The following is a 27479-nucleotide window of genomic DNA, read 5'->3' on the forward strand; positions in this document are numbered from 1 at the left end:
TCAAAACTGTCCAGAAGTCCGAACACTGAAAGCTTGACAAGGCCTTCAGCAAGTCCGCAAAGCTACCAACCAGATTTTTGGCGTCCTCTTCTGCTTGGGTTTGCTGAGAAAGCATTATTGCTTTTTGCAAATATGTGGCTTCCAAGCGCGCTCTTTTGGCAGCCGGCGCTTCTCGAACGCACACTTGCGGACGCGATAAATAGGCAGGGCAATTGGGAAACAAGCTCGGAACTGCAGTTTTCTTCAGACGAATGTTTTTCATGGCAACTTCGACCACTTTTCCTGTCTTGACGTCCGTGTAAGATGTCGTCTTCAAGTAATCCGATGGCAAGAAATGCTTTTCACAGAGCTGAAATAAAAAAAAAAACAAGCCGTTACAGGTATGAAGCTCGACGAAAATGTTGAATTTACAAGCGCGTCGACAGGTGCAGAGACCCATCTATTGTGCACGCGTGCACGAATGCATTGCGCACTATGCTGACGAAACCTATTCGTCTGGAAACCCAGAATAACAATAGAGAGAAGAAATACTTACCACTGTGTACTTCGTTGACGAGAAGTCCTTCCGAGGAACTCCTCTCCTCCATGCTTCCCGAGTGGCTCGGTCAGATGGGAACTTGTGCACTCGGACACTTTGTCCTCCGTCATAATTGGACTTGCAGTTTGGTGCGCAACAACAGCCAGGCATCGTTGCGCTTCTGTGTACGACGAACCACGCACAATCGAAGAAAAGCAATCGCGTTTACGGTGCAGCATGCCCCACCAAAGCCGACAAGCAAATGCTCCACGCGTTGCCGCTCTAGCGTTGCAGCCACGGAAAAAATTTGTTTTCAGAACGCGCGCCGCGTTCTAGAAACGCAGCGCTCCCCCATCCACCGCTACCATCCGACTCTCGTGACGTATTGACAGGGGAGAGGAGGTCATGCGGAGGCCTTACATTTTTTTCTAGGTGGCTTTGCACCGCCGCGCCTGAGGAGCTGGGTTGAGCTCTCGTAATATGCTTCGCATAAAAACAAATAAGGAGGGAAAAGAAAAATAATATGCGGTCATTCACAGTCAGTCGCAGAGGAATATCCACTGTCACAGGCGTTCATACAATGCAGTGTCCTTCAAGAAACGCAGAAGGGCTTCTGTGGTTTGCATGCAAGAACGCATAGGGTATGGTCCAAGTATCTTTTCTTCTCAGAGCGTTCTATTGTCTAGCAGGTTGAGTTTCGCTTGTAAAGGTGAACGTCAAAGGATGGGCAGTGACACAGAAGGTGCTCTAGAGTCTCATCACACCCGCACAAATTGCACGCCGCCCTGTTGGCCATTCCTATCAGGAATGAATAGGACATTGTAAATGCGACGCCCTACCACATGCGACGCAGTAAAGTTGTTTCGCGACGGGAGAGTCCAGATGGCAGGCGAAGTTGCAAGTTAGGGTCGAGAGGATGCAAGCGTGAGTTGGTGAACCCCGGGGAATTCCATCGTATGTGTGATGTAGCGAGCAAGTGATTGAAGTTGTCGCACAGCATCAGTTCTTGAAAGTGGTATAGGAACCCGCTGATACTTTTGCTGAGCCGAACGCTTAGCTTCATCTGCACTGTCATTGCCGACAATTCTGCAGTGGCTTGGCAATCATTGAACTACAATGTCGTGGCCTTTCCCGAGCGCGTGATTATGAGCGTGCCTTATTTCCTACAGTAGCTGCTCGTGTGACCCATGACATAGGGTAAAATTTATAGTTTGTAGGGCTGCTTTGGAATTACAGAAAATGGCCCAACAATTTGGTGCCTGCTGGAGCACGTACTTTAGTGCACCTTGAAGAACCACAAGTTCTGCTGCAGAGTGTACGTAGTGCCGGTAGCTTCGCATGCGCTGTGCTTTCGACGTTTCGTTCGCATTGAAGTGAGAGATACGTGAAGGTCAATTCGTTCGCTGCTGTCGCGATTCCACCCTCCAGCATTTTGACAGCGAGTTTCCACGCTCATTGAGCGAGATTTGTTCATGTTTATCTGTGCGCGCGTACCTCTGCGCTTGTGGTGTGGTGTGTTTCTTTTTTGTGTCTTCGTTTTTTCGCGCTGTTATAATAAACGTCGAAGGGCGTGATACCATGCTTGTTACTTTCTTTAAAACGCGTTGGCGGGCTAGTTAGTCTGAATCCGCGATAGAATGTGTAAGCGCGACTGAACAAGGACGTAGAAAGAAGCAGACACAAAAGACAGCGCTGTCTCTGTGTCTGTTTCTTTTTACGTCCTCGTTCAGTCACGCTTACATATTCTATCATTGTTAATTTAGTTAGCAAGCGAATGTTTACATGTTTATATGGCCGACAAAGCTACTATTCTTACTTCATACAACTATCTACTAATTTGCTATCGCAATCGGTGCTTCGCCTTTCGGGCGAAACTGCGAATGTTTCTTCTTACCTGTGTGGCACCAGTGACGCTGTACTCATGAAAAGCATGTAGTCCTTTCTGGCCCTTCTCTGATTCCTGCAAAGGAAATGCAGTGTTTCTTAACTAGTCCGATACAAGAAAGGAAAAAGAAAACAATGTGGGATCTCTTTCCCGCGTGATGTGATAAAAATATATTTCAAAAGTTCATGACGCAGCCTATTATGAAAACTGCACAAAGCGATACTAAATGGTCTGCAATTTTGCAACTCAAATACGCCTAAAAAGTAAACTGCCCGGCCTATCATACACTACGTACCACGGCAGGGTTCTACTCTATCCGACTGGTAACCTCACCAGGGGCACGCCAGCACAACACACAGACTGCGGAGTATTCCTTAAAACGCTACACACATCGACACGGTAGCCTTTCCACCAATCCCCCCCTCCCTCCCCACCTCCGCCGTCAAAATTCATGACGTCACGGTAAACTAGTGCAGTAACTTCAAGGGAATGTCACCACCGTTCTTTCGTTTTTTGGCAAATCAGTTCTGCGGAATGCCGCAAGGTGGAAGAAACGTCATGAAAGGAATCATTGTCATCCACCCGATCTAACAGGCAGCCCCAGGGGAAACATACGGTTTTCTTTCAGAAAGAAAGCTTCGCAGTTGACGAAAAATGTGGCCTCGTGCTGCATTTGGGTGGATGACAATTTTGCCTTTAGTGTCCTTTCATTTTTGCGTCTTCACTGGCTTACGAAGCCTCTTTTTGAGGTAAAAGCGGCTCATTTGGTATTGTAGAAGGGTAATTTACTAATTTTGAAGGTGAAATATTCAGCGCGATACCCAGGAAACCCACAAAGAAAAGACAAGGCAAGCACTGGCGCTGACTAACAGCCGATTTATTCTTCTTGTGGGTGTTGTGCTCAATTTTTCACCTTAAATATACCATGTACCAAGTAGCCCCAACAGAAATATTATTGATTTAATTTACTAATATAGCTAAAATATTTTCTCTTTCTCTTCATTGCCCTTTTAAGGGTGAGGGTATTAGCCAGTGCTTTGTGCGTATAATGCTAAGCACAACTACATGGAACTTAAATTTCTCGATATTAATCTCAAAATTTCTGTTAGGGGGTAAGACTGTTCGCCATTCCATTCTCGAACTGTAACAGTTACCGACGAACAGCGATGCGCGCTCGAGAGATCGTCCTTGCATGCGCTTCACCTGATATCAATATAGAAAATAGAATATAATTTATTGATAGCAAATACAGAGAGGTCGACCTGAAACTTTCCCAGGTTTCAAATGCAGGTAAAGTGGCTTACGATGATGGAACACGTGATGAGAGATTTCCTCTCCAGGGCCTTCTGAATGATCTGAAACAAGTTCTTGGGCGGACGCTCCAGGATCAGCTGCTCCGTGAGGCCTCCCGTGAAAGTGCCCAGGGCTTCGTTGCCGCTGCCTCCGACGAGGGCAGCGTAGCCACCGTGCAGCCTGCCGTGTGCGTGTGTGAAAAAGCGGTGTTAGCATATATCGCTTATTAAGCAATCCTACTACTGAAATGAAAACACCTTACCAGATCTATGTCAATCTGAGCAAATGATGCATCAAAGACAGTGAAGCTATACGTATAAGCTAGACTTTGCAGACTTCACTGGAAGTCCTAGGGGTCTGTTCGCTATAGCTGTTATCAGTGGCGATTCATCATCGACGCCGTGGTCGTGTACTGACGCTTCGGGGCTTCCGCGCAAGTTGCGTTCCTGTACCACGCCGTCAGCTTTTATTGCCGCAACCATACAAATAATCTAGCTGACCTCCAACGTCTGGGCCGATGAAACGCGGTAGTGAAGAAAAAAAAAAGTTACTTATAACTAGCCAATGAATATACTAAGGAATCAATTGTTTACGAAGTGGACCCTCAACTCAAATACCGGCTGGATGTAGAACTTTTGAAACGTACCGAGACACGAATTCATCGACCACGCCTCGGGACAGTATGCACCAAACATTTTCTATATCGAATAAAACGGGCGCTGCCCTTTCTCGCTCTTGTGGCAACGACTATGAAAAGTTGGCCGTCTCCTCCTCGAATGCCCCAGACACGCGACGCAAATACAGGAGCTAGAGCAAGAGCTTCACTCCACTGATCCTCACCGGCATTTCTCACCCGTAAAATTACTGGGCCCATGCCCATCGAAAATAACAGAGCGAAAAGCATTGAACGCACTCGAACATCTTTACGAAAGTACAGGCATCCTTAACATGTGCTAGACAACGCACTTAATAGACACACAATGTAACTACGACTTGCTTTCATTATTTGTAATTATTAGCGCTCGTATATTACGTTTTACATTATTTTGCGTTCTGGGCTGAAGCTCATGAGCTTCAGCACAGAATATGACAGTCAAGGCTGTAGCCTTGACTGTCATCTTTTGCGCGTGTTTATTTTAACTCTGTGTAATTCCTCATCGGTTTACATGCTCATCGCTTTCTACAGCGCGGCATCTTGTGTGACTTTGTTTACAAACTCATTGTGGTGCGATTTGCCTTTGCCTTTAATATTTATATGTTCGTAGATGTATAGGACTGCATGCTGTATATTTCCGGCCCTGTGACGTCGTTTCTTTTCATTTTCCTACTAAATATTTTTTCATATATATTGTTATTTCTGCTATGAGAAAAAGAGCAGCCATCACCATTTATAGGGTGACTACATGCCTTTCGTTTTTTTTTCATTTCAATGAAAAAATATTTCGCACTGAAGTTTTTGTCTGTTCAAGTGAGGTATACGCAAGGCAACTTTTCTTTTATAACCAGCGATAATTTCGTTTCAACGAAAAAGTTTGAGACTCCGACGCAGGTTGCGTTACCGGCTATGCATTCGTTGACATTTGATACCAATCACGCCGCCGCTTGCTGTCGCCATACGAGAAATGGTTGTAATAACCTCCTTAACTGCTTCGCTGCAAAGATGCATGCAGGCGTGCAAACTCATACACCAAGGACAGCGAAACCGTCCAAAGCGGATTGACACGCTCCTACGATATCTTGGGGGTCGTGGTGCGCCCCTTCCCGAAGCCCAGCCAATGCTTTGCAAATGACTCACTATATCCAGTGCAATTCCTTCCTTCTAGCTGAGCTGTGTAATTCCTCATCTGTTTACATTCTCATCGCTGTCTACAGCGCGGCCCTTGTGTGACTGTTTGTAACTTTGTTTACAAACTCATTGTGGTGCGATTTGCCTTCGCCTTTAATGTTTATATTCACTATATCCGAGCTCAGTGCATCTATACTGCCTACTATATCCGACATATGTTCCTGTATGCTGCGCTGGCACTGCTTTGTTCTGTGTGACTTTACCTCCTCGATAACGATCACGCCGCCTCCGCACGGCAACTGTTGTGCAACCCTCGTGTGAAGCTTCGCTATAAAATAGAACCTTGGAGGATGCTGGGTGGACTATGCACTGAGGATAAATTAAGTGGGAAGTGCTTTTAATAGGAAGTTGCACTCCTCACAGTAAAAATGACCCAAACACTCAACGGAACCAAGTCATAGCGCGGTCTAAATTCATATGAACACTGGGCTTCAGTGGTTCTCAAAGATATCGTTTTTCATCAGGTCAGTTGAAGCTGATGAAAGCGCATTTACTTTTTTTTTAGTGGACCATCAACAAGCTTCTTGGTCAGTCGTTTCCGCTATCTTAGAAGCCACGGTGAGTTAATACAAAAAATTTCAGCACGGCGTCGCCATCTGCCTTCCTTATAGTAGTAAAAGTTTGTCGCCCACTGCTTCTTAGTTCTCGGTCCGCTATAATATCGATTCGCTGTAATTAATAGGTTGGGGGTTCGACAAGTACAATCTTACAAGTTACAATTCCAGGTTAACATAGAGTTCCTTCCACCTCCTTCAATCGCCTTTCAATAAAAATAGTCTGAAGGAGGCTTCTCTTGAAGTCGACTTTTTTGTGCGACTTAAGCTTGGAAATTTACGACCGTCTAGTCTTTCCACATGGAGGCAGCAAGCAGAAGTGGCGTAGTTTGCCGAAGCAGGCTCACTTGGCGTAGGCCTTCTCCAGGAGGGCGCTCCAGAACTCGTTCTTAGCTCAGGAAGTTACGAAGGCCAGCGTCTCTTCGTCCTCCCTGTAGGGAAGCCTGTCGTCGACCACAATGTCGATCCAGCGGTTGGCCTTCCACAGGCGGAAGTGGAAGATGCCGGCGTACTTGTCCTTCTCGAAGCTCTGCCCCTCGGGCACCACGTTCTTGAACAGATCTTGGTGCAGAGTCAGAGTGGCTATGGATGCTAGCAGCCAGCAGTCACCTGGCACATAAAGAGAGTGACATTACACGCCGAGGCGATGACTACAATCGTCACTAATGACATCTTAGATTACAGATCATTAAGCTGAAGAATAAACTGTTGATCTCATGACCAACGAGAGCCGAGCAAAAGTGTGCTTTGAAATCATAGAAAAAAAATTCCGTGAGGACAGCGGCATTGTTGGGCACTATTTACGGCCTTAAAAAGCGTTTTGTTCGCATGAGCCTTCATACGCACTCATTTAGACCATTGCATTGATTTTGGGGGGTTAACTTACAAAACTCATCTGCTTCCGTTCAGCTAATTCAAAATTAAGCTATCCGAGCGATTACGTAGATTTAGCGCGATTCCCATAGCACCGCTCTTTCGTTATCTCAATATACTTCGGATTGATGGCTTGGGTAAATAACATCTTGAAATATTTGCCTATGGCATCATTAATGACCAGAACTGTCTTCAGTTCATTCGTAGGTATGAGATTATTAACAACAATGTAAGACAAAACAGCCTACTTCTGTCAAATGTTGGAACTACAATTACGGCACTCAAACGAATTTTTCATTAATCAAGTGTGGAATTTATTTATTTATTTATTTATTTATTTATTTTATTTCAATAAACCTCTAAAGGCCCTCACCACGAGGGCATTACATAGGGGGTGGCAAAAATTACATGACAGACTAGAGAAAATGAATAGGTAACAAAAATAAAAATGTGGTGGAGCAACAACACTCAATGAAACATAATTAAAAAGCGTAGCTTTGAGGATGGATGGGGTTCATAAGCTTATAGTTCGGACGACGGAGAAGACCCTAAGTACCACAAGGCAGTTTCCACTAGGCAGAAAACGCTTTCTTGTAATTCATGTTCCTAATGACTTCTAACGTTGACATTTGCACGTGTCATAGACAATTAACGGGAAAGTATATTGTGCACTTCAAATTTTTCCTCTGCTTTTTTTTTATCTTTCTGCGTTATCACAGCAAAAACAGAAATGTGCTATTCATTTTTAAATAAATTAAATTTTTCACAAATAATATTACATATTACACCATAACCTTGGTGTTTCAAATTAAAGTTTTCTTTAAAAAGTACAATTATAGAGCTTTAAATATATAAATAGTATGACATTTTGACCGCGATAATAATAACAAAAAATCATTACTAAAACCTTCAAGAAGTAGCCAATTTTCCTATGGGGAGGAAAGAGTTGAAAAATTAAATTACATTCTGGGCTTTCACATGCCAAAACTGCGATACGATTATGAGGCACGCCATGGTGGGGAAATCTGCAATAATTTATACCACGTGGGGTTCTTTAGCCTGCACTCAACGCACGGAACCTGGGCATTGTTGTATTTTCCCCCCATCAAAAAGCTTGCGTCGCACAGATGGCATGCTGCCTGAGCTCCACAGCGTGGTCTATAGCCGCGCTTATATCAATGCGAATGCAGCGTATCGTGTTTTTTTAGCGCATCATGGTCATACTATATTCGGGACTCATGTCATTAAACTTATTCACCGATGTACAGCATACGCTACTTTAGCATTCTACCATGTGCGACTGCGGATAACTTTTTACCCGGAGTTCACGCTCCCGGTTATCAGCAACCTTCCTTACTCACCGAGTCCACCTTGCTCGACATCGAAGCGACTGAAAGTTTCATTCAGGAAGTCCGGGTTTTCGCATATTTCCTGAGAAAACGAGAGACGGACCAAACATTAGTGACATGGGCCAAAGAACCCGCGGTTGAAGAGACAGGAAATCTAAAATATTAAAATTTAAGCTGACACGTCGCCGCTCACCCCCGCCCCCCCCCCTCCTCCCCGTCATATTGCCAGTTGAAAAAGTGTTAATTTACTTTAGTGTCTCACCGTTGTGCAAAGTTAAATATCTCATGACGTCACGAGGACCTAACGTGTCAACTTCAAGCAAGTCCTTCCGCGTTATTCTTGTTTTTTTTTTTCTGAATTACCGAGGCTTCGCTCGTGGTACAACAAACGCTTTTTATATTTCAGTGGTGTAATTTAGCAATACAGCTTAAAATTTCTCTTAGGTGCCCCTTCAAGAGTGCTTTGGTAGCCTCTCTTAACTGCCACCCGCCGAGCTGGCACAGTGGCCATGACGTTCAGCTGCTGAGTACGGGGTCACAGATTCGATTTCCGGCTGCGGAATTAGAATCCGGTGTGCACGGAATTCCAAAATGTATGTGCAGTTAGGGTAAGGTACTCCCGTTAACCTCGTGATGATCAAATACAGTTCCACATTTAAAAAAAATACAACTCGTTTAACTTTATTTCCGGTCCCGAAGAGTACGTTTGCACGAATAAAAAATCACAAAAAATGTTATTTGAATAAAAACGTAAATATAGTAGTAATTAATTAATTATTGAGTAATAGATTTGCTGGAATGCTCACAGCTGTAAAGATTTGATCCGGCGTATCAAAATCGCGACTACAGGCTGTGCGCAGGGCTACCGGATCACTCGAACTACATATCGCCAAATTGGCCTCCGTGTTAGCCCAACAATAGCCAAACGCGAAAACTATATAGCCCAGTGGTAGGCAAAAAATTAGTGTTTTTGTGACGTTATTCCAGCCATACATTAAGTTCATTTTCCGCAAGAAAATCCACGTGTTAGTTTTCTTCGCGGAAAGCAGAAAGCCGATATTTCACAGGAGGCTTGCGCTACAGAGCCACTAAATATAAGCCGCCAAAAAAGGTGGTAAATAAAATTTCCCGTTCATACGGAGGAACGTCTGTTAAGTAAGCATTACTCGCCACGAATTTTTACTGTGGCTTTGTCCGGGAACCTAGGAAGAAACATTTTAAATACACGCACAGATATGTGGTCACATGATGCCGTGTTTCACTGTTTCCTTGCACTCGTACTTGCTGCATCAGCTCCAGGAGGGCGGCAATACAGGCCCGCAGGCAAATTTATGATAAGGCGAATGCGGACTTTGTGACAATGCAGTCTTTTATTTTGCTCAAAGCAAAAAAAAAAAAATCTAGAGCGCCAGAAGAAAAGTCGTTTCACAAGAACACACAAACATCCATTCCGCATAGTTATAGCTGACGACAGTTTGACAAAACACAACACAATGCATAAAACAATAAGATAGATTACGAGACAAAACGCATTGCAGTAGATGGTGGCTGCACTTCAGAAACTGGAATGTCACCAAACTGGCAACTACAATGCTTTCACAGATTGAACCGCAAAGCTGATCAATATTTATTCGGGAGCACTTGCCACAAGGCATATATAGTAAAAGAAAGTCAAATTAAACCTTCCAATCCTGTTGTGAACCTACAGGCGTTCTGCTTAGTTCTTCCAAAAAGCAGGCTACATGGTGACTGGCAGCCCAGATTACGATTTACTACATTCTAGCTGCCACCGAATTTGGCATGCGTGCAAGGGACAACCTAAATTGATCATTCGGTAGAATTATGATCTGGCGCTCGCCCCCTCCTCCGCGTAGCTTATTTAGTGGCTTTCGGGGAGACGAGTATAAAATGCGGGGGGAGATTAGTTTTCATAAACAACTAAATATAGCCCAAAAATAGTCACATGGCTGAAAGCGAATTTCTGACGCCAACTCAGACTGGTAGTAGCCCAATTTGGCTATTTTTAGCACAATCTAGTAATCCTGGCTGTGCGTCAAGTTTTCCCGTGGCCTAATACGAATTTCGAGGTATCAAACTAAGCGAAGCAGAAATGATGGGCTGTGTCCTGGTGGTACGGATTTAATCCGTTAATCCGGGGTCCTTTACTACGTTGCGTAGGTGTGTATAGGGTTTACTGAGATGTCACTGGTGGGCTTCGAACCGATACTCCTCAATTGCCACTGCTTTTCTCTGTTGCTTCGACACTTTATATCTGACGAATAAGTCAATAAATAAATCCCTTAACTGCAGACAAAAAAAAATTGATAGTCACTTAAGTATCCTTACTCGATAAGAATGCAAAAGCATAATTACTTCTCCAATAATTGGTTACGCCCATGATACTGACTCCATGCATTGTCGCGTGTCCTTCACAACTGTACCTTAACCCACTTTAATCTAAATTGCTCTGATTTGTACCAGCCTTAATCCACCGTTTTAATTCACCTTGACTCATTTCAATTGACCTTAATTCACGTTACGCCACCTTAAGTCCCCTTAGCCTAACTTGTTATAACTTTAATTCAATTTACTTCACTCTATTCACCTTAATTCAAGTTAATTCATTATAATTACCCATAATTACTGCTAATTAACGTTGCTATACCATTTACTATCTTTCGTATTGCTACTGACGTCACCCAATTCGCTGACGACGTCACACTGATTCTTGGCACCACTCGTTGCGGACGACGCCGGCTTTTCTTCCTCATGGGACGTATAATGCTTTCACACTAAAAACCGATACAAGAATGACTGCAAAGTATTTACCCAAGGCCTTTTCCAGACGACTTCGAACTCGGGTTCCTTGGTGCCCCAGGCGGTCTCCTTCACGCAGGGAAACTCGTGGTCTTCGAAGAGCTCCTGGCGTTTCAGGCATCGCTTCAGCAGGACCTCGTAGTCCTGAGGTTCGCCGGTCTTCGTCTTGGTGCCGGAGAAACGTTCGCCGAACTGCGCAGGCGCACGAGGTTGCGTTCGAACTGATAAGTTCGTACTCAGCGCGCCAGGCATGTACATACGCAGAAGTTGTTAATTCGAGAGACCCGTAAGTTGACAAGAATCAAGGGTGCGGCACCGGCAACCGGCAAATGGTTCCTGTGAACGATGAGCTTCGCGAATGCAGCCATGAATTCATTAGGGGCCGCTCTGCCATATCCTTTCGTTCGTAAGAGCTGTTCTGCGTTGGCTGATCGCCTTCGCTAATATGTCCAACGTTAGGAGTGGCTGGGGCCTCCTCTTACAGACGTGTTCTAGCTTAATAAGACTTTCTCTATGTGTGTCTGTGTGTACGTAGGGACCCAGATACTACAGGTAAGCGAAAAGCTTTTAACACTGGCCTCGCGAACGGGACTGGCAATGTATTTTAAGGTGAATATATTTAACAGGTGGAAAGACACTCAAAGCAGAGAAACGTAGACGACGATGCACGAAGTAACATTTAATAAGTAAGACGTATAGCGAATGTGAATGCTGTGCTTGTAAAACTCACTCAGGAAGACACACGTGACGTCACCCGACTCCCTCGATTGATGTACCACAATTCACGTTGGCGCCAGAATAATCTGTTTATTTCCGGCAAACCAGTTCTGTGAAATCCCGCGAGGTGGAGGAAGGTTCATGAAAGGTAAAATTGTCATCCACCCGAATCTATCACGAAGCTACAAAGGAAACCCACGGAAACTCATACGGTTTTTTCAGAAAGGAAGCCTCGCCACTGAAGAAAAATTTGGCCTGGTCCAGCATTCCAACCCAGGACTAACGCCTTTCCGGGATGGTCGCTCTACCATCTGAGCTAACCAGAAGGCCAGCAGGTCGTAGCGCCAGGGCGAATTAATCGAAAATCCGGAACACAGGAACCCTGAATATGACAAATAGGTTCTGCAGAATCCCGCAAGGTTGGCTTTATAGATTCGCGATGCTTTTATACATTCGCAGTATCATTAAAACCTTCTACATAAGTAGTTTTAGAGGGCACGTGAGACGACGTTATGACGCGGCAGCTGGGACGTGCGTGGGGCTAATTACGTAACTACGTCTTTTTGTATGTAAGCTAAGTACATCGAACAGACAAATAAGGGTATGAATATTTCCTGGCCTCTCGTTCTTGCACGAAACAATGCCCGGATGTTCTTTTCGACTTCAGAAAACACGATACAGTTGAAACTCGCGAATGTTTTTCAGCACGGTCGTACGAGTCCTGCGAAGCTGGCACGGGGACAAAATCGAAACTCGACACCGGGTCTGCTCTTCCCCGCATGCCGAGCACGAGTTGAAGGCGTCGGAAAGACTACGGGGTAATGCCCGTGCATTCGCTCGTGCTCTGGTAGTCATCCAAAAGAAGCTGCCGGGACAACAAACAGAATGCAAATTGGCGCTAGTCCAAGGAATGGTTCCACTGCAGCACCTATTGAAGGTAAGCAACCCGGAAGGCAAGGATGAATGCTCGCCAAGGGTTCGCGAAAGACAAGGACTGTCCTGTTTCCGCGCTATACGACGCAATAAATAGGAACGAGTTGCGGAGTAGAAATTAAACACGCGTGGATTCTCGCCTTCGTCATTAGATCTGACGCTGGATAGAGGTACGGAAGAAACGCTTTTTATAAGATGTTGTGGAGTGTGGCGTATATCGAGGGCCGCCACCGTCTCTCTCAAAGAGCTCGCTCGGCCCTGTATTCATAAAAAAAAAGTTGTTACGCTGGAGCTGATCGTAAGAGCAGATCTTAGGCTATGAGTCCTCTTCAACGAGGCAATCGTGATGTTGGCCTGGCCACACTACCGAAGGAAACCAGGCAATGGCAAACAGCACTTACGTACACAGAATATTGTGAATTTGGCTCCTGAGCAGGTTGACGATTGATTGATTGATTGATTGATTGATTGATTGATTGATTGATTGATTGATTGATTGATTGATTGATTGATTGATTGTGTTGGCAATGTTGGCAACAAGTATGTCTCTACTTCGCAACGTATATATCTTTTTCATTAACACTGTGATAACGTGAGGTGAAGTGAATACGTTCAGTATGAAGCAGTTCGTTATCAGGGCAGCGACCCCTCCCTCCCCCCTCGCCCCGCATAAGCGCATTCTGTCTTGCTTGCAGTTCGCTTTTCTTTCTTTCTCTCTTTCTTTCTTTCTTTCTTTCTTTCTTTCTTTCTTTCTTTCTTTCTTTTAACAAAGAGCGCCAGCTACTTTCGGATCATGATCGAACGGCATGCACGTATCAGTGTGACACAGAGCTCTTGACAGGAAAGTGGCGATCGCAAAGTGCTAAACAAAGGAAAGGTACGCAAAACTGATGATGCCTGTCCTTGGACTGCAACATACGTTTCAAAGGGCCTCTCGTTCCTTGTGCGGCAACCTTGTCCTCTTTAACAGCAAATTCGAGGGCACACCTTAGAATGCTTATTTGGGAGCAGAAAAATTCTAGAGGTACATCATGACGCTCAGCAATCATTTGAAGGCTACGTGACGCCTTGTGCACATGCCATGAGAAGTCCTTCGTGAAGTGCTTCAGAGGTTTATGCCCTCCCAATGTCTTGCGGTAGAATGTACACATACCGGTCAAATCTAAATTTGCGTGGACGCTCAATTACGGGAACATGCACAAAACGTAAACAAGAAAGAGAACAAGGGCGCACACACGGTAGCCCAAGTTAAGCGTGTGGTTGGGAGGATCGTTTTTTCGGGGACAAACATTGCAGACAGGGTCTGTAACGCGCCTTCGGGTCTTGTTCTGGAAGCCGATTTCATCAAAAGCACAGGGATACTTGTATAAGTGAGCCGTCACTCGCGCTTGTTACGTCAGAATGTGACTTCTTGTGCAACCGTCTTTGGTATACGCTCGTTGTTCCTGCGATAGTGTATACTTATCGTGCGCGTGATTACCATGATGACGTATATGTATAACCCTTCCCGCTGTTGAGCAGCTGTAAGCATAGCGCTTCTCTTTGTCGTACCTTCCATTGTGTGTTGTCGTTCGTTGCGTTAATTCCACTCATCAGCAATGCAAGACCAACTAGCCCAGCAGTTATTCTTTCTAGGCCTCAAAGGTCGTAAAAATTGAATATCTCTTAGTTTAGCCGTTCTCAGGCGATCTCTTTCCGAAGGACTGACCGAGCCACATGCTTCGTCATCTTACGAGGTTCAGCGCATTCAGTATGGCATGCCGGATGGACTCATGACATAGAAGGATATGAGCAGGACAGGGCAGTTCTTCATCAATCTTCACATTGGATGCAGCAGTCAAGGCATGCAAGGTACATTCAACAGGTGTATTCCCTGCTTCTCTTATAGAGCTCCAGCGTGCGCTGCGCCGACGTCAATTGTCCCGTTAAGATAGGCACCATTTAGGAAAAAAAAAAATAGATAGTAAGGAAACGAGTAAAGCATGGGTGTATGTAAGTCGCGTTTAATATGAGCTGTAACATGGCGCCCGTGGTCGAAGGGGCTTCGAGTTTGCATGGCATCGCCAATATACAAAAAAAAAAGAATAGGAAGATTTAAACACCGTTCCATAAACTGGTACTTAGTAAACCGGATTTTCGTATGTCGGCGCCTCTCTGTAGCCTCGAAGCCTCCTAGACCACGGGCACCATGTTTCAGCTCATATTGTACGCGGCTGTACGTCGTCTTTATTTTAATGAGGAGCATTGTACGGCTACATTCAGCAGAGTCAAGAAGTGGTGTTTTTCGGTGAGCATCAAAAGGATCACTTTAGCGTGCCCAGAGTCTCTAAAAAGTGCCTAATATATCGAATGTACGTGATGAGGAATGCCGTAGGCAAGGTCCATGTTCCAGACTGTTCTCGTTAATTTTCTAGAACGAACTAAAACTCTCATTACAGCAGAAAACGGACTTAGGTGAGGAGTGTGCGGCCTAGGAGCCAGATAAAGGTGCAAACGCATGCTTTAGAAGTGTTCTTTGTTCGCAGAAGCGCATTTAGATGCAATTCGTCGTCGCAGGATTCCCGAGGAGGGCCTGGGCGCCGCCGCGTACGTGCAACGGGTGTCACGTGATAAGCGCGGCTCCGTGCGGTGTGTAGAGGTAGTTTGCGCAGAGAGAAAAGTGGCGCAGCAGAAGGGGGTGAGCATTGCGCCCAAGTCTCTCGGTGAAGCGACGCGCAAGAAACGGCAGTAGGTCTTGCCGACGAGCACGAGCTTCGCGCATTTACGATAATTCGTGTCGGGGTGTTTCGGCCATCTTTTTTTTCTCTCTCCTGATGGTATTCCTGGAGAGGCACAAACGGTAGAAGACAATGCTGGATAACGCATTGTTAAGAGATCTAGAGATACTTGACTGAAGTGTGGGAGGTGGACAATGAGTCGGCTTTATCGGACGAATACCGATAGGTTGCAGGCTCCCTTGATAAGCACCTTGATTAATTGCGAACTCACAGCTGCGGCTCTTGAATGTCCGCCAGTGCGACTTCATTGCTCATTGTTGGGTCAAATGTGTTTCACTATGTATATTTCAGTATAAAAGAAAGAAGGATAGCGGATAATATCTAATAGCTGTCAATTGAAAAACCAGAAGCTCAATCTATGAAAAGCGAAGTGCCCAGGTACGTACACCTCTACTCGCTAAAATTTCTAGAAATCTTGTGCTTCAAGTCACAGGGTTTGCAGCCTAGTACGTGATATCGTGGGAATTTATGTTCTCAAGGACTGCCTTCTAGCGTAAATTGCTGACGCATAGTCGCACGTCCTTCTCAACTTGTTTATTGCAGCTTTACCTGCGTTTTATTTCTTGATTGGTTTAACTTGTGTGGAATTGCTTGCCTTTCAGACACCACGCATTAGGCTACATTTACCTCGTTTTTTTTTATTTGAGAGACACGAAAGAAAGGAAAAGACAGAATTTGAAAAAAATTGAAATTACGAGGTTTTACGCGCCAAAACACCGATCTGATTATGAGGCTCGCCGTAGAAGGGGAGTCCGGTATTTAGGACCACCTGGTGCTCTTTAACGTGCACCAAAATCTAAGTACACGGGTGTTTTCGCATTTCGTCCCCATCGAAACGCGGTCGCGTGGCCGGGATTCGATCCCGCGACCTCGTGCTTAGCAGCCCAACACCATAAGCCACTAAGCAGCAACGGCGGGTCAAAGACAGAATTTGAAAGAAATTAGGTACCACATACTCCTACATTCTGTATTAATCACGCCGTTCTGGAACACCCAAGCCAACATTGACAAAGGCTACCCCTGGAGCCTGAACGCACCTCGAGCTAGTGGCTTCTATATTGACAGAAGAAGCCAGAAGTGTGACCTTACACGAAATGAGACCAATTTGTTTGAAACAGGCTGAGGTGTCATTCTTCCTTCAATTCTTTATTTTATCTCTGACATGCCTTTCATCTTGACGATCATTATAGGGAAGGCACTACAACAGCCATGGCAAGCCATTCGCCCCTATTGCCGCTGTTACGCCCCTTTAAAAGTCATCTGCTTAACATTCCCTGCACGAAGTAGGACGCTTCGTGCCCAAATCTTGTACGTTTCAGTCAATACTTAGCAATAAAAACGATAATTTAAACTAGCCTGGAATAGATGCTTTATTTGCCCATATGGAAGGTACACAAGTAAAGATTTAGGACAGAGGGCCTCGGCTCTAACTGCTGCATGGGCTAACGCATAGGCTACGATAACTAAGTTTGAAACGCTTATCGTGGCTGCCATTTACATTAAGAAGAGACTGAGCTTACCGGCCACCAACAGGCGTTCACGCGCGTGGACAGATAGCCTTCAGTTTCGGCTAATTCACGACCGCGAAAAAAACAAATAAAAAAAACAAAAGAGAAACAAGGCGAGAGGAGCTCAAGACGGACATGCTTTCAGTTATCTCACCTTGTAGATTTTTTCCTTGGTCTTTTCCGCCATCGCTCCTGCTTTTCACTGAAAACAGTGCTTCGCCACACGCGTTAAACGCGAGGTAGTGCTCTCGGGCACAACAACAACGCCGTCGGCAAGAACTGTTGACGATGCCGAGCGCCTGTTCCGCAGCCAGCCGCTTCACTTCCAACAATGCCGCTCCTCCGGGCAACGCGGGGTGATTAAAATAACCCCCCGCTGTCTCGCACTTCCCCCGCGCTCTACGCTTTGAAGCGCACGTGGCCGACTCAAAGCACTCCCCCCAACACACACACACAGACCGAGACCGCCTTGTTTCTTTCTCCCCTCCCCTAAAATATTTGTTTTATTCTTATCTTTCCGTTTGTTCCGCTGCGCCGAAGGCTCAGATAGTTTTGACTAATTGTCTGTCAAGCGTGTACGCTTTGACGGAGGAGCGCTGGCCGGCGTTAGCGACAGGGGCACACTGACCGACAAGACTTGCGAGATGGAGCATACTGTGGCTTTATTTTGGAAGACAGAGTAAAGGGAGAGACGCAGAGAGAGAGAGAGAGAGAGAGAGAGAAATTTTGTTTTGGCTAAGGGAGGCTGCGCGCTATCTTCGGTTTACTGTGAGCGCGCTTAATTCAGCCACTTGACATCTTCGCGACTCTCGGCGCGCCGTACGGCCTTCGCCCGAGGTTTCGTATTTAGCTGATACGCGCTTTTGTTTTTTCGCACTGTTCGTTGTCGCAGCCCCACTTGACGAAACGAAAGCGGCCCGTTGGCTGCTATGGGCGTGCCGCATGCAAGCGGAGTGCTGACTCCGTCCTTGACCGCTCACAGTTTGATTCGTCCGGGCGCGCCTGTACTCGCGCAGCGCTAACTGATAACCTAATTCTGGCTTGTTTTAATTCACGCCAGTCGAAAAGATTTCTCAAGCATCCAAGGAGTCATCAAGCGGCGCCCGCGAAAACCTGCCACCTCACTTGCGAAACCTGAGCCTAAGAAGCCTTCAGTCGCACACAGCTCGAGTTCGTAACACGTGTGCTTTCTAGCGATACGCTATCGCGTGCAAGCTAGGCGATCCCGTTACACTCGAATGAAAATAGAGCGGTGTGGCTCCAAGTCGACGTCGCAGGCTGCTGTTTGTACGACGCGCTTGTTTTTTACGAAGTTAGCCGAACGTTACTCTCTTGCGATAGCGCCTTATTTGCGAGCTGGAAGGATTGATCACCGGAAGAAGCTGACAGACACTTAGAAAGACGGTCTTGCCGTGAAGTGGCGAAGCAGCGGTAATTTATTGTGCCACATTGCATACAAGACGCCGACGTGACCTTGTAGAAGTTGCGTGCGTGCTTAGGGGCTAAATTATCTGTCTAGCTAAGGGGGCGCCAGTGTTACTGAACCAACTCGGGGTTGTTGTTTGCGTGCCAGGGGAAGGGATACTGCGACCACTCCTCGTAGTCGGTTTCGTGTGCAAAGAAGAAATTGCGCTGCTAACTGAATGCAAGGCTAATCAAAGGAAATCACCTAGAAGCCACGCAAACTGGGTAGATTTAAAGGGCCCCTCACCAGGCCACATAACAAATCTTGGTTATACGCTGGAAGTTGTTACGCGCCCTCTTTGGAGAGCTAAAAAAAATTAAATTATGGGGTTTTACGGGCCAAAACCACCTTCTGATTATGAGGCACGCCGTAGTGGAGCACTCCGGAAATTTCGACCACCTGGGGTTCCTTAAGGTGCACCTAAATCTAAGTACACGGGTGTTTTCGCATTTCGCCTCCATCGAAATGCGGCCGCCGTCGTCGGGATTCGATTCCGTGACCTCGTGCTCAGCAGCCCAACACCATAGGTTTGGAGAGCTCTACCGCAAGAATTTTTTAATTGGTTCGTTAACAGACAAGAAAGAAATACTTCAGTACCGCGAACCCATGATTTCAGGAGGCTAGCGTCACTTCCAACAAGGGCACTCTCTCCACTTGCGCCGTCTAGCCTCCGCAAACGAAATTCCTTCCTCGCGTTCTCCCATACCGGAGCTGGAAGATTGCGTGACGGAAGCGTCATGGGCCCCTCCTTCTTTTTTGTTTCTTATAGCCATGCTGGCTAGCCGATTCTTCCATCTGCCCATCCATCTGTCGCCTGTACGCCGAAAAATCCTCCTGCGCAACCCCATGCGCATGCGCAAAGAAAGAAAGGAAAGAGAGGTGCGCTATCGCTATCGTTCTCCGCCGCAACTGAGAGCGTTGGAGCAGTAGTTTCTCTCCGGCTCCGAAATGGCAGGGCACGCGTCATGCGTACTCCTGAGAAGCAGGCAGCTTTCAATCAGCAACGCCGTGAGCAAAACCGGGAGCGAGCTCGTCTACTCCGTGCCGATGCTGCAGCCAGGACACGCGAAAACAGGCTCGTGCAGCCGAGCGCCAGAAGCAACTGCGTATCGAGGATCCTGCAGCCTACCGAGCCATCGTTTAATGAACCGTCGCTATGAACCCAGTGATAAACATTGGGGCTGCACGTTTCAGCTTCGATGGGTAACCATCTGTACGGTGTATTTGGGAGATGATCTTTCTTTTTTCTCTCTCGCTTTTTTTCTGCGCGGGGCGCTCCGCTGGCTGTCGCGCGCGCGTGTTTCTCGCAGCGCACGTTCTTGCGCGCTGTGCACGAGAACACCTGACTAGCGACACGAGTCAGCGCTAAACGAACACTGAGGCAGACGCAAGTGGATCACAGACCATGTTTGCGTGCTGGAACGGGGTAGAAAATGGCATCGCTAATTTCGCTCTCAATGCGCACGATTGCGCGACGTGGGAACAAGCATACGAAACGTAAGTACACCTCTCTTTCTGCGGTGCGAAGTTTCTGTAAACATTACTTTCTCTATTGAAGCAACAGATTACACAAATAACAGATTCTGCCTGGAATAGTTCTCGGAGCGTCGCGTGTTACTATGGGCGACGTCACAGCATATATATGCATGTACGTAGGCGCACTTTGGTCATTCCCCCGTCTTGGAGCGCGGCGACCGCGAGGAACAAGGCAAACGGCGTCTATAGTTTGAAATTTCAGCTTTCTGCGGCGCGCGGCGCTGTAATACTTAGTAGACACGATCGTTAGCGCGCATTGTATGCACGGCGCTTGTCAGCTCAAAATGGCCAGACCTGGTGAGGGGCCCTTTAAAGGACACCCTTAGAGCGATAAAGTGGTAGCTTGTTCGAGTCGGTGATTCAATATCGACATGTCTACACAGCGCAAAAGACGAGGACAGAAGAAAGGACGCAACACAGCGAAGAAAAGACACGTCACAGAAAGGACACATGAGCGTCTGTGTTGTGTCCTTTCTCCTGTCCTCGACCTTTGCGGTGTGCAGACGTGTCACTGTCCTTAGAGTGGGCAGTTTCCGAGATATAAGCCCTCGAGATATGCTACGAAATACGTTGCTTGTTGATAGTGACCTATAGGAGTAGTGTTTATCTATCTATCTATCTATCTATCTATCTATCTATCTATCTATCTATCTATCTATCTATCTATCTATCTATCTATCTATCTATCTATCTATCTATCTATCTATCTATCTATCCATCCGTCCGTCCGTCCGTCCGTCCGTCCGTCCGTCCGTCCGTCCGTCCGTCTGTCTGTCTGTCTGTCTGTCTGTCTGTCTGTCTGTCTGTCTGTCTGTCTGTCTGTCTGTCCGTCCGTCCGTCCGTCCGTCCGTCCGTCCGTCCGTCCGTCCGTCCGTCCGTCCGTCTGTCTGTCTGTCTGTCTGTCTGTCTGTCTGTCTGTCTGTCCGTCCGTCCGTCCGTCCGTCCGTCCGTCCGTCCGTCCGTCCGTCCGTCCGTCCGTCCGTCCGTCCGTCTGTCTGTCTGTCTGTCTGTCTGTCTGTCTGTCTGTCTGTCTGTCTGTCTGTCTGTCTGTCTGTCTGTCTGTCTGTCTGTCTGTCTGTCTGTCTGTCTGTCTGTCTGTCTGTCTGTCTGTCTGTCTGTCTGTCTGTCTGTCTGTCTGTCTGTCTGTCTGTCTGTCTGTCTGTCTGTCTGTCTGTCTGTCTGTCTGTCTGTCTGTCTGTCTGTCTGTCTGTCTGTCTGTCTGTCTGTCTGTCTGTCTGTCTGTCTGTCTGTCTGTCTGTCTGTCTGTCTGTCTGTCTGTCTGTCTGTCTGTCTGTCTGTCTGTCTGTCTGTCTGTCTGTCTGTCTGTCTGTCTGTCTGTCTGTCTGTCTGTCTGTCTGTCTGTCTGTCTGTCTGTCTGTCTGTCTGTCTGTCTGTCTGTCTGTCTGTCTGTCTGTCTGTCTGTCTGTCTGTCTGTCTGTCTGTCTGTCTGTCTGTCTGTCTGTCTGTCTGTCTGTCTGTCTGTCTGTCTGTCTGTCTGTCTGTCTGTCTGTCTGTCTGTCTGTCTGTCTGTCTGTCTGTCTGTCTGTCTGTCTGTCTGTCTGTCTGTCTGTCTGTCTGTCTGTCTGTCTGTCTGTCTGTCTGTCTGTCTGTCTGTCTGTCTGTCTGTCTGTCTGTCTGTCTGTCTGTCTGTCTGTCTGTCTGTCTGTCTGTCTGTCTGTCTGTCTGTCTGTCTGTCTGTCTGTCTGTCTGTCTGTCTGTCTGTCTGTCTGTCTGTCTGTCTGTCTGTCTGTCTGTCTGTCTGTCTGTCTGTCTGTCTGTCTGTCTGTCTGTCTGTCTGTCTGTCTGTCTGTCTGTCTGTCTGTCTGTCTGTCTGTCTGTCTGTCTGTCTGTCTGTCTGTCTGTCTGTCTGTCTGTCTGTCTGTCTGTCTGTCTGTCTGTCTGTCTGTCTGTCTGTCTGTCTGTCTGTCTGTCTGTCTGTCTGTGTTGCTACATCTCCCGCGATATCGCATTACTTGTAAAGAAGGCTGTTTACTATGCAGCGACGGCGCGAAAAATATTGCTGCTGTCGCTCGCTCCCCAGAGCCACATTCGTTGAAAACTGCCATACGCGTCGGCGACGGCCAAAGTAGCTTCTCTGATGTCAAAGTATCCTCGACCAAATCATTGCAATCGAAACAACCCCGAAACGCGGGAAAAGTTTGCACGTTGTTGTTTTACATCAAAATAGAATAAGTGTCATGTTATGAGTTTACTAAGAGCGTTGGTCATTTAGGATCGCTTAATTAGTTCGCAGCTGAAATGAGTGAAAGGCACACCACCTGGTAAACTATAGAAGACGAGCAGGAAATCGCTATCTTGAAGGCGCCCAGAGTGGGGTGCCTCGATGTCGTCCGGCCCACGATCGTGCCGATGCCGCGATGGGCGATCAACTTGGCGGAGCTAACGGAAACATTTCGCGGGATGGGTGCGACCGAAGTCACTCCGTCGCCGAGTAGTGAAATTCGCGGTATCGACGGGAGAGTTCTTTAGCGCGTCCGTGCCAACACACCTCACAGTCGGAAGAAGGCGACGTCGGCACGTGCCAATGACCTCGTCTGAATTCCGTTCTTTTTGTCAATAAGGTTGAAGCCACAAGCCAGCCAGTCGTCCTGGTGGAGGTATGCGTAATAATTTAGACCACATAGCGTTGTTAAACGCACATCGAACTCTATCCGCACGCTTTTTTTAAAGCGAATAACTTTCTTTGGCTCTTTCAGCCTTCATCGCGGTGATCAGTAACCGAAGGTTGGTGGGGGCTGGAATTTAGCGAGTTCCGGGACGTGTTCATCAATGACCACCAAGCTCGTTGAAACGCACGTGCTCTCGCGCGAGAGCTTCGGGGCGTCTGAAGGTTTAGTTGCTGAGGTTGTTCTTGAACAACCTGAGGTTGAACGCTGAGGTTGAACAGTTGCTGAGCTCTGTTCTCTACGAAATTACACAATGAAACAACAAATGCTAACTAATCATTTTCACTTCAACAAATGCACGGCTCCAAGCGCGTCGTTCCTTAAATAATGGAAATGACTTTCTAGAAGCTCTCGGCAATCATCGTCGATAGCTTCTGCACATATTTTGTTTCATTTCTCTCTCTCTCTCTCTCTCTCTCTCTCTCTCTATATATATATATATATATATATATATATATATATATATATATAATTTTTTTTTGTATTCCGCCCTACTGTGATCACCTGGCATGCTACTACAGTTGTTGATGGACAAATATTTTATGTACATTGATAAAACTCCCACACGAAGACGCCACATACACCTACTACACGCACTGACTATGCCTTCAATATGCATCTATTCACTCCTCTCTCTCTCTCTCTCTCTCTCTCTCTCTCTCTCTCGTTCACTATTCATCCACTATTTACTATGCCCCCGTAAAACCCTATGGTATATATTCAAGAGTGCTGGCAACTTCTTTGAAGAATAAGTCGTCCCATGTTAACTAAATTTCTGAGTTTTGAGCGCACTGACTCCATCAAAGAATCCAGAAACTCTGCTAAATGGAGTCAGGCAGGGAACAAGCAGCTACTTCCATAAAAAGAGGATTCACCGATGCTTCCGCTCCTTCTTGGAATGACCTGTTAGAATGCAGCAGCCACGTGTAAAACATTCAAGTCTCAAGCTCTCAGCCGTAGAAATGTCTGCGTATTATCAGAGCCCTTTAATAAAAACGCATTAAAGGACTCTGGTTTTATCTGGTGTTATTTAGATCGACTTCTTTGTTTCCCTGAGCTTCGCCGTTGATAACGTGAGAAAATAGAGGGCAAGAAAAATTAAACAAAGGCGCATTTGGATGACCACGACGACAGATACCTTGAATAATAACACCAATAACAAATAAAGGAAATAAAACTGTAAACTTATTTATTGCACCCTCCTAAAGGTTTCACGCACGCACGTAGCTAGCTGCTGAGAAATATAGAGAAATAAAATATAAAAAGACACCGCATAGAGCATATAGTACAATCTGGCCAGTTCAGATGGATTACTTGAAGAGTTGAACGTTATCTGCCCGACAAATGGCAATGTCTAGGGGTCTTCTGGGACGCTGTTAGCTGGAACACCCACTTATCTGGCAGCTCACTTTGAGTTCGGATATTTCTAAAGTGATGCAGGTCTTACGATTTCTGCTAAGCAAACGTGACGTTGGTAACGCGTGGCTTAAATTTCGCACTTGCAACATATACCCTATAGAGTGAATGATTAAAAAGTTGATTACTGAATATTCTCAATTACCTACCCGCACATCGCGATTTGTCGGGCAAATAACGTCCGCCTTTTCCAAAGTGCGCCTGGAAAGCCTGAACAACGTTATCACAAGCGGTGTAAAAAAAAAAAAATAAAACATTGAGACCTTAACAAATCAGGTGGTGCACACAATCTTGCAAACGCAGGAGGAAAACGCACGAGTCAGAGTTTATCAGACTTGCATCAGTTGCCGGCAAAACTTCATACTGGCGGCACCCAATCACACACGAATGACGACCTGGCTAATACAGAGGGGGGTGGCCTCGCTTAGTGTCTCGCGATACCGATCCTACCATAAGCAGCAAAACGTTTCCGTTGCTATAAAATGTTTCTACATTATGTATAAATGTCAGGTTTAACTTTGCATCGATAAAAGTGCTTTTTCACAAGGCAAATGTGCGTGCAGTTTTCGAGAATGACTTTACTTCTTTATTTAGGTCACTCGCTATAGCTCGGTCGACTGAGTGCTTGTGCTGACATCCAACTTTTATAAGTCCAACTCCAACTCTTATTTCATAGCTGGTTGTTACATGAGTACGCATGAAGTTCACTAAACTTAGTACTAAACGCAGTCACTGTGGTATACACATACACTCACGTCAGCAAGTTCGTGAGAACTTGCAGAAAACAGCTTGGAAGCTTGCCGAGGCTACAAAAACTGCTCGTATAATCGCGAATCAGATGACAATAAAAAGATGTAGGCGAAAAAAAAGATCCCGTAGGACAGTCAAAGCACTTCTTGTTTGGTAGCGTGACGGGACTGTCGACGTTTGACGTGACATTTGACTGAAAAAAATGTGCGCTTATCCAGGTAATGTGACCATGGTGCCGAATGAAATGAAGAGGTAAGAAGTCGATAAGTGAATTGAGACTTCCCTAATGCGTACGTAATTGCACGCTGAGGCTAATAGTATCAGTAAACGCTAATATATATTGCTGTAAGCGACCTGGCTCCTACAGTTGCTATGCATTGCGTAATCGTCAGATAAAGCGGACGACTGAAATCACCAGGGATAGGCTGCTGCTAGAGATAAGCGGCACCGTCGTCACACAGCCGCGTTTCGAAGTCACGATTGTTGACAGCATAACCGCAAGGAGGGAGCAACACCGTTTGTAGACAAGGAAGACAAATACAGAAATGCATTGTGGGGCAAGAAAGACTTGCCACTGTTGCGCAGATAGCTTTTTTTTTCATTCGTCTTTCAATTGCGACTTATATTTCTTTCCTTTTTTTGTTTCATACATCACCATGCAATTCCCGGTTAGGGGGGTAGGGATATCTTCGTTATTACTATGCTATTATTATATTATATTAATAATATTATAATATAATATTAATATAATATTACTGTTATATTCCGCATATAATGGTGGACTTCAAAAAGACTCTCCGGCACAACAGTCTTATAATCTGCTCAAGTATCTACTTTTTCTGACAGAGCCCATCTCACAATGAATGTTGACGTTCATGCGGTTCGCATTAAGACAATATAGCCACATGCCGTATAGCCACACGAAGTGGCGGTCTCGTTGGCCAGCCACAAAGCCAAATGTAACGACGACAATATATATATATATATATATATATATATATATATATATATATATATATATATATATATATATATATATATATATATATATATATATATATATATATATATAGGGGTGAAATGAAGAAACACCCGTGTACCTTACATTGAGTGCAAGATAACTGACCCCAGGTAGTCGAAATTCTATCATGCGCAATCATCGATTCTGCAGTACGGCTTTTGTGTGTGTGCACAGCAATATAATTCATCGATGGTTGTCATCTTTACGGACTCCGGTGCTGCCCTTAGCAGGTTACAACGCAGTGAGCTTGATTGTCCACTTGTGCGCAGCATTAATGACTCTGCGAGCAAAATTACATCACGTGGGGTATGTCTCGTTGCTCAATGGATACCTTCACACGTAGGAATCGCCGGCAATGAAGAGGCTAATCGGCTCGCTTCAAGTTGCGTTCATAACAACTGTGACTGCCCAGAAATTACGTGCAAGCTTGATGACGCTCGTCTGTTGATTCGTCGCCACCTACTCAAGCAGCATCCAGATCAGCGCGTCGCAAATGGAACGTTCCCGCCCCGTGTTCGTGGTCGAGGCTTGCCTCGTCGCGCTAGAGCACAACTGCTCAAGCTGAGGGTTGGTTGCGTGAACGTGCACGAACGTTTCTACAGACAAGGGCGTGCGGAAAGTCCATTGTGTACGTCTTGTGGCTGTTACGAGACACTTCAGCACCTTATACTTGAGTGTCCCGCTTTCAGTGCGCAGCGCATGTCACTAGTGAGAAACTATCATCTCCTTGGCCTGCGGTGTGCGACACTCGAGGAATGTTTATACCCCAGTGGCTGTGCATCTAAACGTGATCAGGCCCATCGCGCCCTACTAACCTTTATAGACCTAACTAACTTAGGTTCACGTTTGTAGCATGAACATTCGACATTCAGTTGTAGCGTGACCTTTAGTGACCGGTCCTACTGTGTGTGATCAGTACTGTACCCTAACGCTTCTTCCTTCGAAGATGGGAGGTGGCGGGTTCAAACACCTTGTAGTGTATATTGTGAACCGGTGATTACGTGCAGGTGATTACGTGAAATGCTGATTACGTGCAGCTTCACTTGGCGTCTCATCGTGGAGAACACAATCAGCCGCATAGCGAACTAGCCATGGACGTGGTTGATAATTGTGGAGGCTGTTCGACGCGGCGTCACTTTAATTCCGGCTGCAGAGTTCTACTTTAGTCTTTAGATTTGTCCTGTTGCAGTGTTCTACTTTGGTCTTTAGATTTGTCCTGTCGCTCTCCTTTCCTTTTTCCTTTTTCATCCCCTCCTTCCTATCTTCCATTTCTGTGTTGCTGTCGCCTCCCCTCAGAAGAGTAGGCAGGCGTTGTGCTCCTTCCGGTGGCAGTTGCCAACCTGCTCCTCGCTATCCCTTTCCTGTTACCTGTGTATATGTGTATGTGTGTGCAAAACAAATAATAATAATAATATAAATTGCTGTAAGCGTCACGGCTCCCGGTTGCGGTACATCGCGCAGTTGTCAGGCCGAGAGGTACGTGGACTCATCTGGCAAGGATGTGCTACTGTAAGACATAAGCGTCACCGTCGCCA

The 27479-nt window shown here is 46.1% G+C and overlaps 1 pseudogene; it reads right to left on the reverse strand.

Annotated features, from left to right (window-relative positions):
- The window catches only part of LOC139055778 (calpain-A-like), a 51540-nt pseudogene extending 34028 nt beyond the window's left edge, over window positions 1-17512 (reverse strand).
- Between the last annotated feature and the right edge of the window lie 9967 nt (window positions 17513-27479).

This window comes from Dermacentor albipictus, chromosome 2, assembly GCF_038994185.2.
Source record: "Dermacentor albipictus isolate Rhodes 1998 colony chromosome 2, USDA_Dalb.pri_finalv2, whole genome shotgun sequence".
Classification (NCBI taxonomy): domain Eukaryota; kingdom Metazoa; phylum Arthropoda; class Arachnida; order Ixodida; family Ixodidae; genus Dermacentor; species Dermacentor albipictus.